Source organism: Cydia splendana, chromosome 10 (assembly GCF_910591565.1).
Source record: "Cydia splendana chromosome 10, ilCydSple1.2, whole genome shotgun sequence".
NCBI classification, from domain to species: Eukaryota; Metazoa; Arthropoda; class Insecta; order Lepidoptera; family Tortricidae; genus Cydia; species Cydia splendana.
In genome coordinates, this window is record NC_085969.1 from 5,402,657 (window position 1) to 5,424,123 (window position 21,467).

The window sequence follows — 21,467 nt, forward strand, 5'->3', positions numbered from 1 at the left end:
CTGCGCCGAGTGCCCTACATTCTAGACAAAAGCCCGGCTTTCATGAGCCAGCGACCAATTTACTTCTCACACCATTTTTCCTCGTACTTTGTGGGGTTTATGAGATTTGGTGGAATGAGGTTGGTTGATGAAGATTATTTTATGAAAAATGATGGAGACATTCATTTAGTTATTAGATAAGTAAGATCAATTAATTAATTAACGCACCTAAAAGAAAACATATCAGTTTATAATATCTAATTGTAACTTGTCATCAACATCACAGTAGATTCATTTTGACAAAAAGCTATTTAAATTTTATCCAAAATGTAATACTTTTCATGTAAGTGAGTAACAACGTCTGGAAGAACTCGACGTTTGGTAATCATGTTGAATATGAATATAAATAATTGGAATCTAGTTTGCTGTCGCCGAATGTAGTCCAGTACATTGAATGTAATGATCAATTTGTGACTAAAAATATATGCAAATATGATCTTCAAAATTTGTTTAATGAGGTTAACCACAGCTCGAAACCGATAATTTAGATTTGGTTATTGCGAGTTCATGAAACCAGTTCTGGGCCAATTAACACGTAGTAATGCAAATTTGCAGCCACATATGTTTTGCGAGAATATTCGTTTCCCATTTGACGATAAGTGCATAAACCGTGCTTTCGTATTGGGAGCGAAATTAATAATTAAGCTCGATCATATGAGCAGCCAAGCGTTGAGCAACCAAATTGTAGCAATATAGGGTATACTCGTAGTTCCCAATTATTTACACTGAGAAGTACCATGGCATTGCTATTTAGAGTTGTAGGAAAGTCACAACTGATTCCTTGGAAAAGGTTGATGATGCCCACAATTGATAGACCGATAACTCGGTAGTTTGCGCCAACGAGATCGCTGTCGCGACAAAAAAGGACCTTATAGAACGAAACTTGTCTTCTCAACTTGTCAAGTACATGATTTGACAGACAGTATCGGGTATTTTCTGTCAACAACAGCCTTCTGTGGGATGGTCTGCCACCTTGTGGTCTAAACCGAAAACTTAAACTTAACATTGACTCTTTACGCAATAAATAGATGCTGCCCCCTGCCCCCAAAGTCCACGCACGCCCTCTTTCTCTATAAATACTTTCGTTTTGTCTAAATTTAATTATCATTATTGATGTTCTTGATATGAACTCATTTGTCACGTGATAAACGCGATCATAACACCACTTGTATAGGCATCTCACTGGTTGTAAAGGAGCAAGCACGTCGATGCAATCAATAATGGTTATTAACCAGCCTCGCGCGTCGCCCGATTCTGATAAACGCGTTTTCCAATCGCCTTGGCCATTTTGGTGTAAAATTGCTGCTAATTTTCACTTCAGTGGAGTTACGCCTAGGTTTAAGGTATATAATTGATGCAGAGTCAAAGATAATAAAGCTATCTTAATCTTCTCTGCTTTCTCTTCTTTGTCGATGCCTCATTACTGTGAATCATGAAAACTTAGTTTTACAGCTCTAGTGATTTGTCTCCATTGTCACTCATTTGGCTTCGATCTGTTTTGCCCCTTACAGCGCAATGAAATTTGCCCTAATTTAACGAATACATAACTAATTGTGTCCGACACTCACTTGTCATCATCATCAACGATTATCAAATCATCGCCCATGACGTTTTACTACAAAAATGCACTTTCTGACGCTATTTGTCATAAAACGATGATTTATCGCACGATAAACGCCATCATAACGACGTTTATTAGGCACCGCCGCTGCAGCGTCGATGTAGATCAATAATGGTTGTAAAGCCGGTTGCACACTTGCAACTGAACTGTAATGTTGTACCTAAAAAAGGGCACCTAGATTGCAGAGAGGCAAAAGTGCAAAATTTTTCCGTCTCCTTCGATCGTCTCTATGACCTGTAGGTTACAACGTATGTAGCGAAACAGGGTCATCCTCATCTTCCTTTGAGGCCTTATTAGCAGTGTGTCAAAGAGAATTTTCAAAAATTGCAAAGTGCCCATGAAAATGTTCTCTGTATTTTTTTGCACGTTTATTGCTAAACCTTCTTAGGGCTACTTGCACCATCCCACTAACTCGGGGTTAATCGATTAAACCGTTAACCTAGAGCCAAATTGTACTGGTAACCATGGTAACTCCAGGTTTAACCGGTTAACTCCGGGTTAATGGAATGGTGCAAATGGCGCTTAGTTTCGATTTCTATGACACGAATGAGTGACGTAAATGTAGAATGAAACTTTCGTCAACAGAACATTGAATAAAAATCCCTAATCTGAACAGGAACTAACTATGTGGAAACTTGCATGAAAAATTCGTCGTGAAAGTTTCCAGAAATTTCCGGAAGTTTTTAGAATGCTTTGCAACTTGCAAATTGCTAGGTCTTAATAAAATGTTATTGACATTGTAAAGTCATTTATGTTTAGTGGGCTGTTCTCACATTGAAGGTCACCAATGTGTAGAGTCACAGAATAAATAATAGTATTTAGGTACAGAAGGTTCACTCTCTAACAAAACGCGGCTATTACGAGATATACAAGCGCAAGCGCGAGCAGGCGTCCGTTCCATAGCGGTGCGCGGCAACTACTACTGCTAGACACCAATACTGGTGTGGCCGCATGTACTTTTAGCGACGCGACGAAATCGCGGTGTAAAGGCTCCTCTTCACGCTGGGCCAACGCCAACGCCAACGAGGGACGCATTTATGCGTTAGAGGGAGCAAGTGATATTGCTATCTCATTCTACCGCATGGCTGCGTCCCTCGTTGGCGTTGGCGTTGGCCCAACGTGAAGAGGAGCCTTAACCCACGAATGGTAGAGTAAAAAAATCCGAATCAACGTCTCGCGCCCGATAACGGGTCTGCGGTAGGTGTGTGAGTAGCCGGCTTTAAGCGAGAACGTCGATGCAATCAATAACGGTTATTAAGCCTCGCGTCGATTGAGATAAACGCGTTTTCCAGTCGCACAGCTTTACCACAAACACATATCTCCCTAGAAACCTAGGGCTTGAAGTGGAAAAACTAGACATTGGAATTTATATTATAAATAGAGCATGTTTTGTCCTTGTAGTGGACGTGTTGTCGTTTATACCACAGTGTTATATGACTTTTTGAGACCCAGTAAAACCGATCTTCGAACATTTTTTAATTCACGTTCGAAATTCAAATATATTTGCTTGCGTAACAGCAACCCTTAGCTCCACTATTCCTAACCCGGGGTTAACCGCTTAAATCTGGAGTTACCATGGTTACCAGTACAATTTGACACTGGGTTAACGTTTTAACCAGTTAACCCCGAGTTAGATGCAAGGGGCGCTTAGAAATCATGGCTTGTCCTGGCTTATTTAGATATGTCGTCGATTGTTTTTGCCCGCGGACCGCTCATCTGTTTTTGTGTTTTGCTACTCGTGTCTCGTTAGAGCTCGTCTAAGCTAACTCTACATCGACTTTAGAACTGTGTGTCGCTTCTGATGACATTTTCACGCTTTGTTATTGGAAACTCTGGGCACTTAGCTTGGTCCGGTTTTATTCTGGCTGTGCTGGTTGTTTGTGTTGTGGATCATTTCAGTAAAGGGGCCCACTGATTAACAGTCCGCCGCACTAATATTATATTAATAAAATATTATATTAATTTGGTTCGGACTATTCTGCGCTATTTTAATATTAAGTTACGCATGTTGCTTGGTATTTTGCTCCTAAGGGGCCCAGTGATTAATAGTCCGCCGGACGGTATCGGCCTGTCAGTTAGAAAATAATTTTGACAGTTCCGAACAACTGACAGGCCGATACCGTCCGGCGGACTATTAATCACTGGGCCCCTTAGGAGCAAAATACCAAGCAACATGCGTAACTTAATATTAAAATAGCGCAGAATAGTCCGAACCAAATTAATATAATATTTAATAGTCTAGACAGACTATCTAGACGTCGATGACGCACTTACAACGACGTCAAACGTCAGTTACGCTGTCACTTTCGCCGTTAAAATCATTTCAATGTTCGAACGGCTTCCTTCGTGTGAGAATTTACTATTTATGGCTGACTGAATTTCAATGTGGCAAAAAGTTTTTGCGTCTTATGATTATGAATTAAATCCCTTTGGGTTCCTTCTAGGCAACCCTAAAGGTACTATATTGAACTCTTTTTTTGTCTCATTGATTACATTTTTACAGAGGACCTATGACAAACTAAAAGGTAGTGACAGCGTCATGAGTAAATAAACGTATGCATATTGTAAAGTCTTAACTGATATTTCTTCAGTATACATTTATAGTAAGTATTAATGATTTACCAGAAATCAAAAGAAAGATGTACTAAACGGACACGTAACAATGTCGTTACTAAGTATAGTTAATTACACGCATATTGGATACGCAATCAGAAAGGTCAAGTATGAGTCGGACCCGCGCGTTGAGGATTAATTTTACTTTAAACATAGTTTCGCAAAAGAAAAAAGGCCAATGCAGGAATTATAAAATTGTCAAATGGTATCACTTAACAGTTCTTGGGAATAATTTTAGTCATGCCTATCTGCCCGATTCGAACTTTAAGATACGTCAATTAATAGACCTAGAAACTATATGGATTAGATGTGTCAGTGTCAAAAGTGACGTTTTTGTTCGAAGAAACGTCACATTTGACACTGACATATCTAATCCATATCGTTTCTAGATCTATGAACTGACGTATCTTAAAGTTCGAATCGGACCGTATTACTTTACTGTTAAATATGACATACCTATGCAGCATTTTGTCGATATTGTTATTAATGCCGTCAGACATGTGAACCGCCGTGACAGCTGTCAATGTAAATTTTCTTAATAAATTGACTTTTCCCGCTGAAAGCTTCCCGTCAGCAATAAGGCACGGCAATTCAGCCGTAATTAGGATGTATCCTTAATATCAGTAGGCGTTTCAATTTAAGTTACAGTTTTAAAATAATCTACCAATTCCTGGGAACAGTTCGCGGCTGAAAAAAAATCTACCTAGGATTATTATGCGGCTGCATATGACAAAACAAAAATCTACCTAAGATTATTATGCGAATATCGGATAGATGTCATAAATCTCACGGAACCCTAAGAAATAAGTAATGTGCCACGATCACGGCACTACGTTCATCACAAACCAGTGTTTAAAATCTATGCCTCGCGCTTTCTTTGCGGAAAACTGAATCAACTCTGAAACGGACCCATATTCCTTGGAAATAACTTAGCGAGGGGCTTAAGTAGGATGATTTAATTAATTTAATCTTGAGATTGCTCCGCGGAAGTTAGGGAACTACATATTTATGAATGCAGATTTCTGAGAAATATCTTTGGAATTATTCGTGGAAAACGCTAACAAAGCGAGGTTTTTTCTGCTATTCATTTATGGCGTTATTCATAAACGCGCTATAAGCCCTAATTAGCAAATAATTGTTTGTTTTTATCTGTTATTTTGACTACGGTATTTGTAAGAAAGAGATAAAAATTATAAATTAACTAAAGGAAGGAATAAGAGGAATAAGGGGATTAGTAACTAGGTAGTTTCTTTTGACTGAGGAAGACTTACATTCATAAATTAACGAGTCAATTAAAATACATACTCACTAAAGTATCTTATTAAGTTTTAGAGGCATTAAATTTAGCTTAGGGTGTAAGTTAACCGTCCACATCATCAATAAATTTAACTACAACTTTTTTTTATTATGAGCCCATATTGTTCCCACTGTTGGGCAAAGGCCTTCTTCTTATTCTTCCACGTATCCCTATCCTCAGAAGTCTCCCACCAGTCTCTGTCAAAAGCGTCAAGCTCGTCCCGCCACCTCCGACGAGGTCTACCGTGACGCCGTACTACAAAATAATAATGTTTATATGATATGAACTTCTATTAGTTTTACGAGCGTTAAAGCAATCAAATATCATATAAAGGGTGATTTTATTACCTACCTGATTTTACTACTTATAATTATACATATATAATTATATAATCTAAGAACAAAAAGAGGAAAGTCAGCTCCTGGTAGCGGAAAGAAAGATCTTTCGTAAGATCCTGGGACCTATCAAGAGAGACAACGGCACGTGGAGGATACGGAAGAACGCCGAAATCGAGGAGTTGGTGGCCGGACCCAATATCTTCGGCGAAACGAAATCCCACAGACTTCGCTGGTTCGGTCACCTATTAAGAATGGGAGAGGATCGGGCTGCCAAGAGGGCGTACCTGGGAAGACCGACTGGTAGCCGCCCGGTAGGTCGGCCCAGATACCGCTGGGGAGACAGTGTGCAAGCGGATCTGCGTCAGCTTCAAGCCGATAATTGGCAGGAAACGGCGCAGAATCGGGAAAAGTGGCATGCTCTCGTTTCGGAGGCCAAGATCCTCTTTGGATCGCTGAGCCATATTAGTTAGTTAGTTTAGTTATATAATCTAAGAAATTACTTCCTGAATCTAGATAGACCAATCTCCCATTCCATCCCGATGCTGGTCAGAATGTTAATGATGTAAGAAACAGGAAATTAATCCCGGCATCGGCAAAAATATTCAATAACAAGTATAAACACCATCCCGGCTTACATAGAGTCAGGGTTGCCACACGGGAATTTTTGGATTTTATTACTGACTGTCTAGAATACGGAAATAGGTATTTTTGAGACGGTTAAAACCACTATAAATAACACATAGCCACACTGGTTTTGATAATTTACTGTTTGTGGCTTCAATAATTAAAAAAAAAACTGCTAAAACCATTTAAACCTTGAAGTGGCAGGAACCGGCTCCCGGACAATTTATGAACATCATTTAAATTTGAAATTTGATTAATTAAAATATAATCGAAATTCCTACAACTCAAAAATGACGTATGCCACTTGAAAGGATAACGGAGAAACATGGACGTATTCATATTCATAGTTGTATTAATAACTGCTAAAATGATAATATGGATGAACCCTGCGTTCAGTGTCTCAAGTACTGTGACCTGTAGCAATTAGGAATGATGCCATCAAAACCACTTACTGAGTAACAACAACTCGAAGTACATGTCAACACAGGATGTACCATTCTTGCCTCGTCACGTGAGGCCCCGATAAAACTTGACAGTTATTGTTTTTGAATATGACAAGATTGACAATGCAATTTTTTTTATTTTATTGGAGCCATTTTGACTTATAGAATTAGATCAAGAAAAGTCTGCAGCGATTTTGATAGGCCACGCGAGTGTTATTTTAAACGTCAAACGTCTATGAAATTATGACGTATTCAATAACACTTGCACTGCGTGGGCTATCAAACTCGGAGTTTTTCTTGGTCTAACTCTACCTATCTATAATCAGGGATTTCCTTAGTCCCTCAGTTAAACGCAAAATTTGACAGTTCCGAACAACTGGCTGGCTGATATCGTCCGGCGAACTGGTAATCTGTGGGCCCCTTAAAAGTTTAGGAAGGGTATGGCAGCCCTATATAAAACCCTTATAAGATATTCTTATCGGGCCCCAGCTTCGATGAATTCCGCGATAGGCATACAAATCCGGGTCTTACGTGTTTTGTGATTGTTTTGTTATTTATTACATTTACTTTTTGCCTTATGAAATTTGTGGGGTTCGTGAAAAAAAGACAAGATTTACTTATAGCGTCTGAGGAAAAAGTGATATAATATAAGGTAAACGTACTGGTGCTCGACGCGGTCCCTGTACATGTCATCTTGAAATTTAAGTCATTGTCAAATGAGGTGACAGCACGGTGTCATCTATTGGGCATTAGCATGTCGAACACTAGTACGTTTACCTTATTTAGGTATACATTTTTTAAATTGTTGTGATTATAGATTAATTTATTGAGTGTATTCCAATACGTGCATATAATTAAATAAGTGAATAAAGGTACCTAAATAAAATAAAAACATGCATCAAATCAAACCCATTCGGTATCATAACTTCAAATATATAGAATGCAATTTGAAGTGCAGGTTGGCCTATACACCAAAAATTCCTTCTTTTTTATCGTGGGTAAGTAATAGTCGACCAAACACCGCATCACGCCTCGTAACATCGCTCCTTGAGAAACATAACGTCATTATCCGAAAAATGGGGTTTTTGAGTTAGTAACGCCATCTAGTTCATATAATCGTAACGCACGCAATACGAAGACACCTATCGCCCTAGCTCTATTAGAACCGCCAGAGGGCGCTAATGTCGTTATGGCGAATAGAGGGAATAGGAGCCTGGAACAATGTCATTAAAAGGAAGAAATTTGTAATTTTTTGCTTAGTGACGGTTTGCTATGAGATTCAATGGTAAGTACGTCCATTTTCATAAGAAATAGTGTATCTATACGTACTATGTCACTTTGAACTTATAATATGGTATCAAAATCAAAACTCAATTTTAAGCAATATTGTACTTTTCCCTTTAAAAACACTTGTACTTTTGCATTTTTTAACGTTTTGAAATAAGTAAAGTGACATTATACCTATAATGACGGTATTGCTTAAAACTCAAAGCCATAATGCTAACTAAAAATAAAAACGTACTGTTCTTTTTCTTTAAGTGACATTGTGATTTTAAGAAACTGATGGGAGTTTTAGCAGGTCGATCGTCATTATCTGTGTAGTGTCAATTTGCTAGCTTAGTTTACCATAGCGACACTTGGTGTGCTTAAGTGAAAAATGTCGTTTTAAGCTTAAAGCCACTACAACTGGTACAAAACGCTTATAACGGTGTGGTTAATGAATGTCACTCGTTGTTTAATGTCACTGTGTTGTATTTGTTCAATAAGGTTCATAATGGGGTTGTATTATGGGTACCTACTAGACGACTATTTATAATTAGATAGATATAGCCACATTACGAGCCCTATTGAACTAACTGTGTATGTGTAAGATTCCCATATTTATTTATCCCAAACAATATTATTTATGTGTTGTGTGATACTTTTTCTTTAATCAAAAATAGCAAGTTATTTTTGAGATGTCTGTTATGTTCCAATTTTATTTCTGACAAGGTATCACAAAACACACATTAATTATTATTATCACTACCTATTAATAAAACCCATAAAACTATTGTTCTGTTACAGTAGAAAATGTTTCAACGCAATTCAAGACAACAAAGTTTAAAGCTATTATAATAAAGTTAAAACTACTCTTTTAGTTGATACTGTTAATAAAGTTAATGGCTACAAATATAATGACCACCAAAAAATACTTTGGTACCCTAAATAAAAAAATCATGTTTACCAAAAAAAATTACTGAACACCAAAAAAAATAAGGCCTAAAAATACAAAAGTACCACCACTTTAATTACGACTGCACTTCAAATTGTATTCAAATACCAAATATATTGAATGATCACCAAAAATCATTAATGATCACCAAATCTTGAAGACCAAATTAATGCGATATTTTCACCTAAATAAACCACTATGATTACCAAAAAATTTATACATATTACCAAATAAAGTAAACTGATGCCAAAATTACTAGTCCCTCCCGCTCAACCCCCCGTAGCCCGCACCGCATACCTACCTAACCTAATCTACTTTTCTAGTAGCATTTCGTTATGCTACTAGAAAAGTAAGTTAAACTGCTATCAGTTAAGTGGGTTAGGTTAGGTTAGCACTGCGACCCTTACAGAAACGAAATGGTACTAGAAAAGTAGGTTAGGTTAAGTTTCAACTGCTACCCATATAGATACGAAACGCTACTAGAAAAGTGGGTTAGGTTAGGTTTGAACTGCGACCCTTACAGAAAAGAAATGCTACTAGAAAAGTGGGTTAGGTTAGGTTTGAACTGCGACCCATACAGAAACGAAATGCTACTAGAAAAGTGGGTTAGGTTAGGTTTGAACTGCGACCCTTGCAGAAAAGAAATGCTACTAGAAAAGTGGGTTAGGTTAGGTTTGAACTGCGACCCTTACAGAAACAAAATGCTACTAGAAAAGTGGGTTAGGTTAGGTTAGAACTGCGACTGTTACAGAAATAAAATGCTACTAGAAAAAGGTGACGAAGTGGATTAATTAATTTAATAGGATAACGATATATTAAATGATTGCACATTTTTAATTAAAATGTGGTTACAATTTTGTGATCATTTACTATTTTTGCGTTGACAATGATTATTTTGGAGCCATTTGCTTTAATAGGATAGCAAGATTTAAAAATTTGGTTATCATTTTACATTAAAATGGAGTTCTAATGTTGGTGGTCATTTACTATTTTTGGGTTTACAATGATTATTTTGGTGTCATTTTCTTTAATAGGATAGCAAGATGTAAAAATTTGGTTATCATTTCACATTAAAATGGGGATTGAAATTTGGTAATCATTGACTATTTTTGGGTTAATAATGATTATTTTGGTGTCATTTCCTTTAAAAGGATAGTAAAATGTAATAAAATTGGTAATCATTTCACATTAAAATGGTGTTATAATTTTGGTGATCATTCATGATTTTAGGGTGGTAAAATAGATTTTTTTGGTATTAAATTTTACTAAATCTGGTGATCAGTTAAATAGCAGCCAAAGTTAATTATACTGACGATTACGAAGAATTCGTACCCCCTTCAGAAGAGCTAGTTCTAATCATGTAATGTGTCGCATGTGAGTTTTTTGTTGTTGTTCCGGGTTGGTTTAATTTTTCTACTGGCTGTTTCTAAAATATTTACAATATTGTTATTTTGAATTTGAACTTCTGAACAGGGCCGTCTTAAACTGTGTTGGGGCAAGAATTTGGGGCCTCTTTGGAAAGTAAAGAAAGCGAATTAAACTAACATTTCTCTACTATGCTCTCCTATTTTTTATAGGTAATCAAATAAAAATGTTACTGTCTTTCCTTCGAGCCCCCCTGAGGATGGGGGCCCTGGGTACGGGCCCCGTGTGTCCTTATGGTAATGACGGTACTGCTTCTGAATGTGTATTTGTGGTATCTTCTTACAAGGTGTCAAAATTACTTCTTAATTCTAAGTTAAACTGATTGTGGTTACAAATAAGAGTATGTCTCTGTTTAGGTGTTTTACCTTTAAGTCTTAAACTTTATTTTTGCCCTCACGGGTCTGTGATCGGAACTAAATTTAAACCTATTGATCGTACGTACCTACCTACATAAATAAATCTCTAATTAAACTTTTGTTAATAAACTTGTGTAATTAAAATATATAAGTAGTCGATTCCGTGTGTGATATTCCGCCAGGTAAAGTCCAGGTCCAGCGATTTTGAGAAAGAAGGAATTACATATGTTCATGTTTTGACCAAAGGCAAATGGAATAGGCCGAGAACTACGGTCGTTTCTGCTGCCAAAGCCATATGTGGTCCAACTATGTCGACATTATCCAATCTGTGCTTGATCTGACTTTAGCGTTGAAATCACCAAGGACAATGGTCCTTGTTTCCTGCTTTTCGTCGCTAGATTTATTTAGGGGGTCATAATATCGTAATTTAATGCTCTTCAATCTTATCATGGCAATGTGTAGATGTTGATGCGTAGGTTTTGATTGGGGTTAATGTAGACTTTGGGATTTGGGATATACTTAACGTCACACAGCCACCTTGTCGAAGTAATTTGATAATCCGACAATGTTGTCCTTCCACTTCTTTTTGATGACAAACCCTACTCCATATTGTCCGCTGGCTGTTCCAAAATGGTAAACGGTTCACGCCCTCTCGTCGAACTTCTGACAACCCCACAACGTCCCATTAAGCTGCCGTGTTTCAGTTCAGGGAGACGCTCTTCGTTTATCAAAGTGCGGCCTTTATAGGTATTGGAGTTATTTTTTCTTGCATGGGTCATTAAAATCTTTTTGTGGGTAGGATCTTCCGTCCGGGGATTCTTAGCACCACTTTTACAGGGCACTTAGCGCCGTAACGAGGAGTCGTACATGTCAAATGAGATTGGACCATAAGCCCATCTTGCTGGTTCAGTGCGGGTTGGTGGATCGCCAAACACTCGTTTGTTATTCAACAGGGTGACCACGAGCAGGAGAGGCTGGCTTGGGATCCGTAACATGACATTACGGCCCCTTACATCCAATCCCCCGATTATTATCCTCCCCTTTGTTTATTTACTTTGGTAATTTTTGATCGTAAAAATATGGCCAAACAAAACAAGCTAAGAATACTATAGTTTTAAAGAAAAAATAGTCTGGTTTTCTTATTTTTTGGGACTTAAAATCGCTTACTGTAATAAATATTAATTTGCATCTATGTAAAATGGTTCTACATGCGCTTTTTCATTGAAATAAAGGGTAATTTACTTCAAATAACTGGATATAGTGTCACTTTTCCAGAAATTTAATTAATATTGCGAAGAGGTCATGTGACATTAAGCACAAATAAACGGAAAAGTGACATTACAATTTTCTTTTAATTGAATTATCTTAGAAATTAAACAAAAAAACCACAGTTTACTCTAATGGCTAACATGCTTAGTTAAAAATCTAACAAAACATAACAAAATAATCTTACTTTTATCACTAATACGGCAGTTTTAGACGTTTGAAGATTTCGAAAATTTTAAAGCTCTGTACCCAAAAAACACGTTTTTCGCTTAATGACACTGTGTTTCTCAAGGAGCGACATATTCACTGTTCAGTCAGCAGCAAAAGTTGCTAAGCGGGCGAGGTGTTCAAAATTACCTTGACACGCTCTTATTCTCTTAACAATAAAGTCGCGTCAAGATCATTTTGAACATCTGGCCCGCTTAGCAACTTCTGCTGCTGACTGTAACAGCCATTGGAAAACTCATCAAATTGTTCCCGTATTCTTGCGCAAATTCAAAATTCAAAGTAGATTTCCGTTTTCTGTTACGCCGCTATGTGGTAAGGCAGAACTCTCCCATATATCCCGCACATCCTTCCTACCAAACAGCGACGTAACGATCATTATTTCATTACCGCGCGGTCGGCATAAGCAAATTGGACAGAGACCGCAAACCATTTTGGTCAATCGAGTCACGTAAGCCACATAACCTGGCGTAACACCTGTATCGGAACTACGGTTATCAAATTGATATCTATATTTTGTATTTTACAGATTTCTTTCTTTCTTAAAAGCCTCATCTACAGTAAACCGATGTCTTAAAAGAGACCCAGAGATTGAACTGAAAATCTCTTGGTGACTTTTCTCTATTCTCTTCATTGGTTTAGTTTTCTGAACCAATGAAGAATAGAACCATAGATGAGTTACCAATTACAATTACCTATCTACAGTTCTATTCCGCTAATAAAGTAGCAATTGTGGTCTTTGTTAAGATTTAAAAAGATAAATAAAGCGAAAAACATTTAAAAGAAAGTTAGGCCAACGCCTCCGAGAAAAAAGCGGCGACCCCAGGTCCGGCGCATATTTAGTCCACCATATTACGCTGGCCGTTCAAAGAGGCAAAGCCCTAGAATATAGTATCCTTAATTTTTAGGTTTAGGTTTTTTTTTGTTATAATACTTTTTAAGTGAAAAGAATAATAATAAGTCGTGTACCCCTTAAATCTCATTAAAGTGTCAAAAGGGACTCTAAGTGTTGGCTTCGATTTAACGCACGCCTCCCATCCGGAACACCATTATGGGAAAGATACAATAAATCGTGTTATTTAAAGGGGCCCACTGATTAACAGTCCGCCGGACGGTATCGGCCTGTCAGGTAGAACAAAATCTTGACAGTTCCGAATAACTGACAGACCGATACCATCCGGCGGACTGTTAATCAGTGGGCCCCTTAAGACACAACGTGCCGTAGTTCCGTAGTACTTTATTTGATAAAGTGTTATTAATATTAATACTTTCTAGGACTTACTTTTTATGAATGCTCTCCCAGGACAATTTTGTGGCTGATTTTGATGAAATTAGACCTGTTAAGAAATAAATTGAAATTAATAACAATTCAGACAAAAAATTTAAATATACATATACAGGGTGGCCAAAAAATAAGTGCATTCACGTTGCCAGGGAGGTTTTGGGATATACTGAGCAACTTTTACTATGGGACCAACCCCGAAATCGCGAAATCGGGAATGCACTTATTTTTTGGCCACCGTGTATATCGTTGTCTGAGTACCCACAATACAAGCCTTCTTGAGCTTACCGGGGGGCTTAGTCAATTTGTGTAAAAATGTCCTATAATATTTATTTATTTTATGTTATTTATTTTATCAAGGGGCCCACTGATTAACAGTCCGCCGGACGGTATCGGCCTGTCAGTTAGAACAAAATTTTGACAGTTCCGAACAACTGACAGGCCGATACCGTCCGGCGGACTGTTAATCAGTGGGCCCCTTTATACGCTGAAAAAGAGCCGACAGGAATATGTCAAAGCAAAGCAGCGTAATTGAATTTAATCCTGTACCGAACTAGAGCGACGGGCAAATCGACAGTTTTAGCGTATTTTTGATTTATCACGACGAACGAGCTTGAGCATACGGTCATGAGCAGCCATCAAATCTTTCATATTTGTTTGCATATTTTAAATAAGCATTCGAATTTTAAATTCGAAGTCTACTCTCCACATAAAGACCGTTCTATTATTGCAAAATGAAGAATCGTGAGGACATTCGTAGGTATATGTGCAACGTGACCTATTGAGATAAAATGTTTATTTTTGTAATAATTTTATTTGAGTCTTTCTTCAAGAATCCAATCTTGCAATAGGTCTACTTTTACATTGGTTTTAATTTATACAGTGTGGAAAGATAAGTCGGGCCCCGGAGGGAAACTACCTTAAATCCTTAAGCTGGCTCATTTTACTTAAAGGAGACATTCCTTTATTTTTAAAAAGAAACAAAACTGCATTTAAAGATTTTTCTTTCTTTCTTCAATTTGGCTTGTCTAAAAAAATATTGACTACTATATATTAGATTTTATGGATATTTTATACGACAGACGAGTGTAAGACCTTATGTTTCTTGGAGAAATGTTATCATTAACATTAACTGTATCGACTAGTAGAATTAAATTGCGAGTGTTTATTTTATGGAATTTTTAATCGGTTCGAGTCCCGGGCGAGCCAAGCGAGTTTTAGAAAATCTTTGAATGCAGTATTGTTTCTTTTTCAAAATAAAGGAATATCTCCTTTGAGTAAAATGAGCCAGCTTAAGGATTTAAGGTAATAGTTTCCCTCCAGGGCCCGACTTATTTTTCCACACTGTAAGTATAATAGCAATAGATAGAAGTACAATTTTACGATAACTTTAGAAAAGCACGTATGCAGAGATTTCAGAATGTATCAGAAATCGGTCTAAAGTTCAAACATCGATATTTCGTTGCCGTCGGCAAAGAGGCAGATAACGATATTCGATTTTAGATGTTCGCGGTAGGCTTTAGGCTTAGCAAACTATCGTAATAGAGATATACAAATTTACTACAAATAAGCTACAAAATTGCATGGACACTTTATAAATGACTTCAATTTAGCAGCTCGCTGTACATTAATGGGATAATAACATAAGTTTTCCTAGCAAACGTTTCTGTCTGAGTACCTATTAATAGTACGAGTAGTTAACACTTTCGCAACCAGGCAAAATTTCAAACAATACCCCAGAAACCGACAGTACTCGCTAGTCGGGCAACGACGTGCAACTCAATGCCGCACGCCGCGAACCCGCTAGTCGGGCAAGCGGCGGACGCTCAGGGCTGTGCCAAGTAACTTTCGTATAAGTACGTGGATAAAATTAAATCTGCTGTCTCATCTGTTTAGGCTCCCCGTTTTGTTCTTCTCCTAATTCTAACTCCTATTGATACATACCCGTGTATGCAATTTCACGTAACCAACTAATAAGAATTTTTATTTTGTAATCCCATTATTAGGTAAAGTAAATAAAAATACAAAGTGAAGTAATAAAATATAATAATCAACTGTACCAACTTTTCGACCACATAATAATAAGAAGACTTACAATTTTTTTCTGTTAGTGGCAGTGGCAGCCCTGAGGTAGTGAAGATGCAATGCTTGCCCGCCTGTCGGGCACTTCGGCGTCGCGTGTAGGTTTATAGCTCTTGCCCGACTAGCGGGTATGCCGGCATCTGAGTAAAGTTTACGAGTGCCCGAGAGTCGGGTACGCGGTGTCGAATGTGTTAATTTGGCAAAATCGATAGAACACCGGCCAAGCTATTTACAAAGCGCTGCTTATTAAATTGGTCTACTCTAGTCACCCAATACATTAAAATCGTTCATAATAGGTATATTATTATATTTAATATACTATAAGAGTCACTCACATTTTTTAAGTATTAAATTGCTCGGCACGTTTCCCTTCAAAACGAAGGGATTTACCTGCGTGGGAGGGGATTTTATTGAAATGCTTAAAACTGGGACACTGGATCACTTTGGTGTTAACTTAACTGCGTATCTGTTACATGCGGTAAACAAACAAACGCCATAAGTTTGTTTTGTAAAGTAAAATTCTGAAATGAATCTAAGGCAAATAATTCAGCAGTATCATAACAGAACAATCAGGCTGATTGCCCTTACATAACCCGTTCCACAAACCTGACCCCAAGCATTGTTATATTATCAATCCATTCAGACCACACCCATTGTGCATGCGATGCAACAATGAAAGTATCTGATAGAGAAATGTCAGCCATGCAATTTGACTTATGGCTCTTGCAAATCGTGAAGCAACTACATATGATAGCTAAGGTTACATTTTACATTGCATAAATCTGTAATTACCCGTCATCTTTAAATAGAGCCTTATCGTAATGGACGCCATCTTGAACACAATGAAGAAATTGGTGCTAGCATTTCTGTTACAAAAGGACCTTGAGGCAGCCTTGGGGTAACAAATGAATGGGTAGAAAAAACAATTATTGCGTAAATAATGGACGGATGAAATGTGAATGGCGTTGATGAAAACCGTGATTAATTATGATGTATCATCACATAATGGCCTCTTAAGAGGCAGCAACATTACCAAAGAAATATGGATATTTTATTTCGCTCCTGTCTAAGATACAAATAGTTTATTTTACAAGTACGCATAGTATAATGCGCTTATGAATGTGAAATAAAGTTTACTCTTGCGATAATCAAAAATTATTGTTAGTAAATTTTTTTTAAAGTCAAAGGAGCATAATTTATGGTTGATAATTATAGGTACTTACATCAAACATATTTGTCATATCAATAGCCAAAAAGGAAAATGGGGTCTAAGATTGTATGGAGAAACGGTCCTCCTCCATCCTCATAACGCATAACGTAAAGAAGATTGAAAAGAATGCTGTTAAAGTTTAAAAATGTGAAACTTTGATGTAAAGCTTTCTAGAGACGATTGCACGAGATACAAAGTTCACTCATTCAGTTGAGTGCTTCAGAAAATATTATAGTAGGTACTGGCAATGGGAAAAAGCTCCTGAAGTCTACACTAGATTTCCTATCTAATTTCATATACATAATGTTGTATAATAGGTGTAGGTAAGGACTAGTGGGCATGTAAGTCTATGAGGTAAATATAAGGAATTATAAAACTTTCTCTGAGTCAACACCGATTTGACCCACAATCTATTTTTTTCGTTGAAACTTTGCTTCGACGTGCATTCAAGCTGCATTATTCATATTAAAATTAAATGGTATTTGTTGACCTTACCACTTACACTAAATAACACTTAGATAAGATAGATTTAAGAAGCGAAAGCAAAAACATCCTGTCATATTAAACCTCGAAAATATAGAAATAAATTAGAATTTCACTTTCCAAACACATTTAGGTGGATTATATTGGAATGTAACGGAAAGCCCGAAGCGGTAATAAAAGCGGTTAGGCGTGACCTTCACCTATAAATTATTACGTTAAATAAGAAATATCGTAACACTTATAGCGACATTTCATATTAAGTTTAAGAAGAAGCAGACTTGAAGACCGTTCATAATGCAAAGAACACCCATTGTAGATATTAAATACTAATATTTTGTGTATTTATATGACCAACAGGGCTAATATGGTCGGTCGGCTGTTTATCATCTGTCACTATGCCTGTCACGTTCTAACAAGTATGAAAGTACGAAAGTGACACATGACATGACATGTGATAAAATGCGACCATGATATCAGTGCACAACTGTTTAGATGTAATTTATCACACTGATGCAATTTAGCTATACCTACTAAAGCGTCCAGACAATTTGATAGTGTTCACACTCCACCGCCTTCTAAAGAGTTGTTGCCGATTTATCCTCTAGCCGGCCAGACATCGAGACTTGTCAAGACTTGCCCGATTCGAACTTTAAGATGCGTCAATTAATAGATCTAGAAACGATATGGATTAGATGTGTGTCAGTGTCAGAAGTGACGTTTTTGTTTGAAGAAACGTAACATTTGACACTGACATATCTAATCCATATCGTTTCTAGATCTATTAACTGACGTATCTTAAAGTTCGAATCGGGCCGATATATGCAATTATAATTTTCTAAATAAAGATTCAAATTAGAATGGAACGAGACTCCTTTTTATATGGCCTCTTGGTGGATAGAGATTAAAAGTTATTGAAGTTTCAGCAACATTTACCTATATTTCCGTAAATTTGGTTTCAAAGCTGCTGTAAAATATTTAGGTACTTTATGTTTTATGAAACAAACTTGTTGAATCAAAATATTCAGAGTTAAACTCTCAAACACCGATTTTATATTATATTGAAAAACTATTTACAACCTGCGGCGGTATCATGGTTGCATTTTTACTACTTGTCTACACTACACGTCATGCGTCACTTTCGCACTTACATATTTGTTAGAACGTGACAGGCATGATGATAGATGATAAAAAGCCTTAGCCCTTCTGATTAAATTAAAAGTACTTTATACAGAAAAATAAGGAAAACTGTATTTTCAAATTAAAAAGCTCATTCAATGTTTGTTCGTGTGGTACGCAAGCTTGTTTTGCCAACTGGAGCATACATTTCCCGTATTGCTTTTCGGTGTTCCGATGGAAGTAATTTCATATATCGGAAATAGAAAAGGCGATTGCTATTATTTATTTGAAATTTCTGACGAATTGTACGCAATATTGCGCTAGAATTATTACTCGAATGATAGCTTCCGAAAGTTTATTTCTATATAATAAACAGAAAAGCTTAATAAACGAATTTTATTTCCTACATAAACAATTATGTGCTTTGTTCTGTTTATTATAAAAAAGTAGGTACTCGTTAAGACTTTAAATTTAATATAAAAGCAAACCATGGCAAAAGGTGGAGATTGGTTTTTAACAGTGTATGTCTTTTTGCATAGATATATTTTAGATATTAACTTAAATCTGGATTCCCACAAGGTGGACTGACGACCTGTTGCGGGAGTCCGCTGGATGCGGGTGGCGCAAGACCTATCATTGTGGCACTCTTTGGGGGAGGCCGGGAGGCCTATGTACAGCAGTGGACGTCCTCTGGCTGATATGATGATGATGATGACTCAAATCTGAATAAGTCACAAATATGTCGAATTGCCAAATTACTTTGAAAACTATTTTTGTGTAGCATTTTGAAAGATGGTTTTACCCATTTGCATTGGGCTAGCGTGGGGACTATAGCCCAAGCCCTCTCGCGCATGAGAGGAGGCCTGTGCCCAGCAGTGGGACGTATATAGGCTGAAATGATGATGATGATGAACCTTGCTTACCACCAATGTGATAATATATTGAGACAGCAAAGAAAATCAAATACCTACTAAATTCAAAATTTCAGGATTTTTCTACGGTTGAATAATGTAGACCCCTAGGAGTTGAAAGATTAAATGTGTAATATATGTGATTACCACCTTAGATTAAACCTATTCTAGTATTATTAAGACATACGAGACTTCAATTGAGACTGTCAGGCAGTAAAATTCAGGTGCAGTAATATAAAATAACGTCTACTCCGTAATGCTTTCACGCCCCACAATAATTTTCAACTGCCAAGAACACAGCTCTTTAATCAAATAAATTTACACTCCACTGTTCTTTGACTAGACAGAAAATGCAGATCCTTTGTCGAAGTATCAAATAATTTTATGGCAAGTTAACTTCGCCGACTGTCCTCCAACTCTGTCGAACTGGGAATTGTCTGCTTGAATATTCCCATTAGTAGCGTTACTAGCGTTGCACGTAAACTGACGAGTCAAGTAACCAAAGCCAGTGTTCCATTTTTCAAGTCATGAACTGACTACTTAGTACAATTTTACTCAAGCAATACAACTCACGCTCACGGCGATCGCTGCGTGGTCCACTCGGCAGTTAAATTCATCATCATCTCAGCCATAAGACGTCCTCTGCTGAACATAGGCCTCCCCCTTGGACCTCCATACGTACCGGTTGGAAGCGACCCGCATCCAGCGTCTTCCGGCGACCTTAATAAGGTCGTCTGTCCATCTTGTGGGTGGACGTCCTACGCTGCGCTTGCTAGTCCGTGGTCTCCACTCGATCACTTTTCGACCGTTAAATTAATAAAGTTAATAAAATACTTATACTTAAGATGGACTAATTACCTACCTAACCCTTATACTATACCTAAGAACTTATGTACAAAGTAATGAAATAAACGCATTTGTATTTGTATTTAAAATAATAAAATTAGTAATGGATGAAAAGTGAGTGAAAAAGAATGCTTGACTTTGAAAATGGATCATCTAGGTACTTAAGCAGGACAAACGCACAATCTTGCACATTCTAGACCAGTACGGTTACCATCAGTTTGTCACTGACATAAACGCCGTCGAGAACGTAATTTACTTTCTATACATCCCGTTTGCACTAATATGCGAGTGCGAGCGAGATGTATAGAAAGTAAATTACGTTCTCGACGGCGTTTATGTCAGTGACAAACTGATGGTAACCGTACTGGTGGATGAGTCGTCGACACGCCCGTGTTTGGTAGGCGATTAGAATGTATTCCCTCTTAGTTGCGCCAAATTGCTCACATCTAACTTTGGTATTACTCAAGGCGTTATTATACCTAGAGTGTGGTAGTCTATATTTTGAGTGCATATTAATAGCCTATTTGTATGACAATATACTGTAAGACTGCACAACCTTTTTTATAACTACAAAGATAAATGTAGTCTCAAACTGAGCACTAAATATGAGTAGGCACTAATTAAAGCTATATCTAAATTAATAAAAATTATATGTCAATACACACATAAAATATTTATTTTCGAGCTTTACGCACAAAAGCTCGAAAAGCTCTTAGCGGCGCTCTTAGTGGCGGAGAGGAAAATCTGGCGGAAGATTCTGGGGCCTATCAGAGAGGAAGATGGGACTTGGAGGCGAAGGAAAAATAGGGAGCTAGAGGAGCTTGTTGCGATGCCCAATATAATTGGCGAGATCAAAGCCACACGACTCCGCTGGCTCGGTCACCTGGAGAGGATGGGGGAGGATCGTGCTGTGAGAAGAGCGTATGTGGGGCACCCGGGCGGAAAACGTCCGTCGGGGCGTCCCAGATACCGCTGGAGTGACGAAGCCCAAAAAGACCTGTCCGCCCTCGGAATACCCAACTGGCGTGAAGTGGCGCAGAATAGGGCAGAGTGGCGCTCTCTTGTGTCAGAGGCC

General features: G+C 37.6%; 1 protein-coding gene across 1 annotated transcript in view; it reads right to left on the reverse strand.

The window, feature by feature from the left end:
- LOC134794156 (mucin-2) overlaps window positions 1-21,467 on the reverse strand; it is an 86,896-nt gene that overhangs the window by 35,439 nt on the left and 29,990 nt on the right. The window contains exon 2 of the mRNA XM_063765869.1: window positions 13,745-13,799. The gene's annotated coding sequence lies outside the window, so the exon portion shown is untranslated. The remainder of the gene's footprint in view (window positions 1-13,744; window positions 13,800-21,467) is intronic.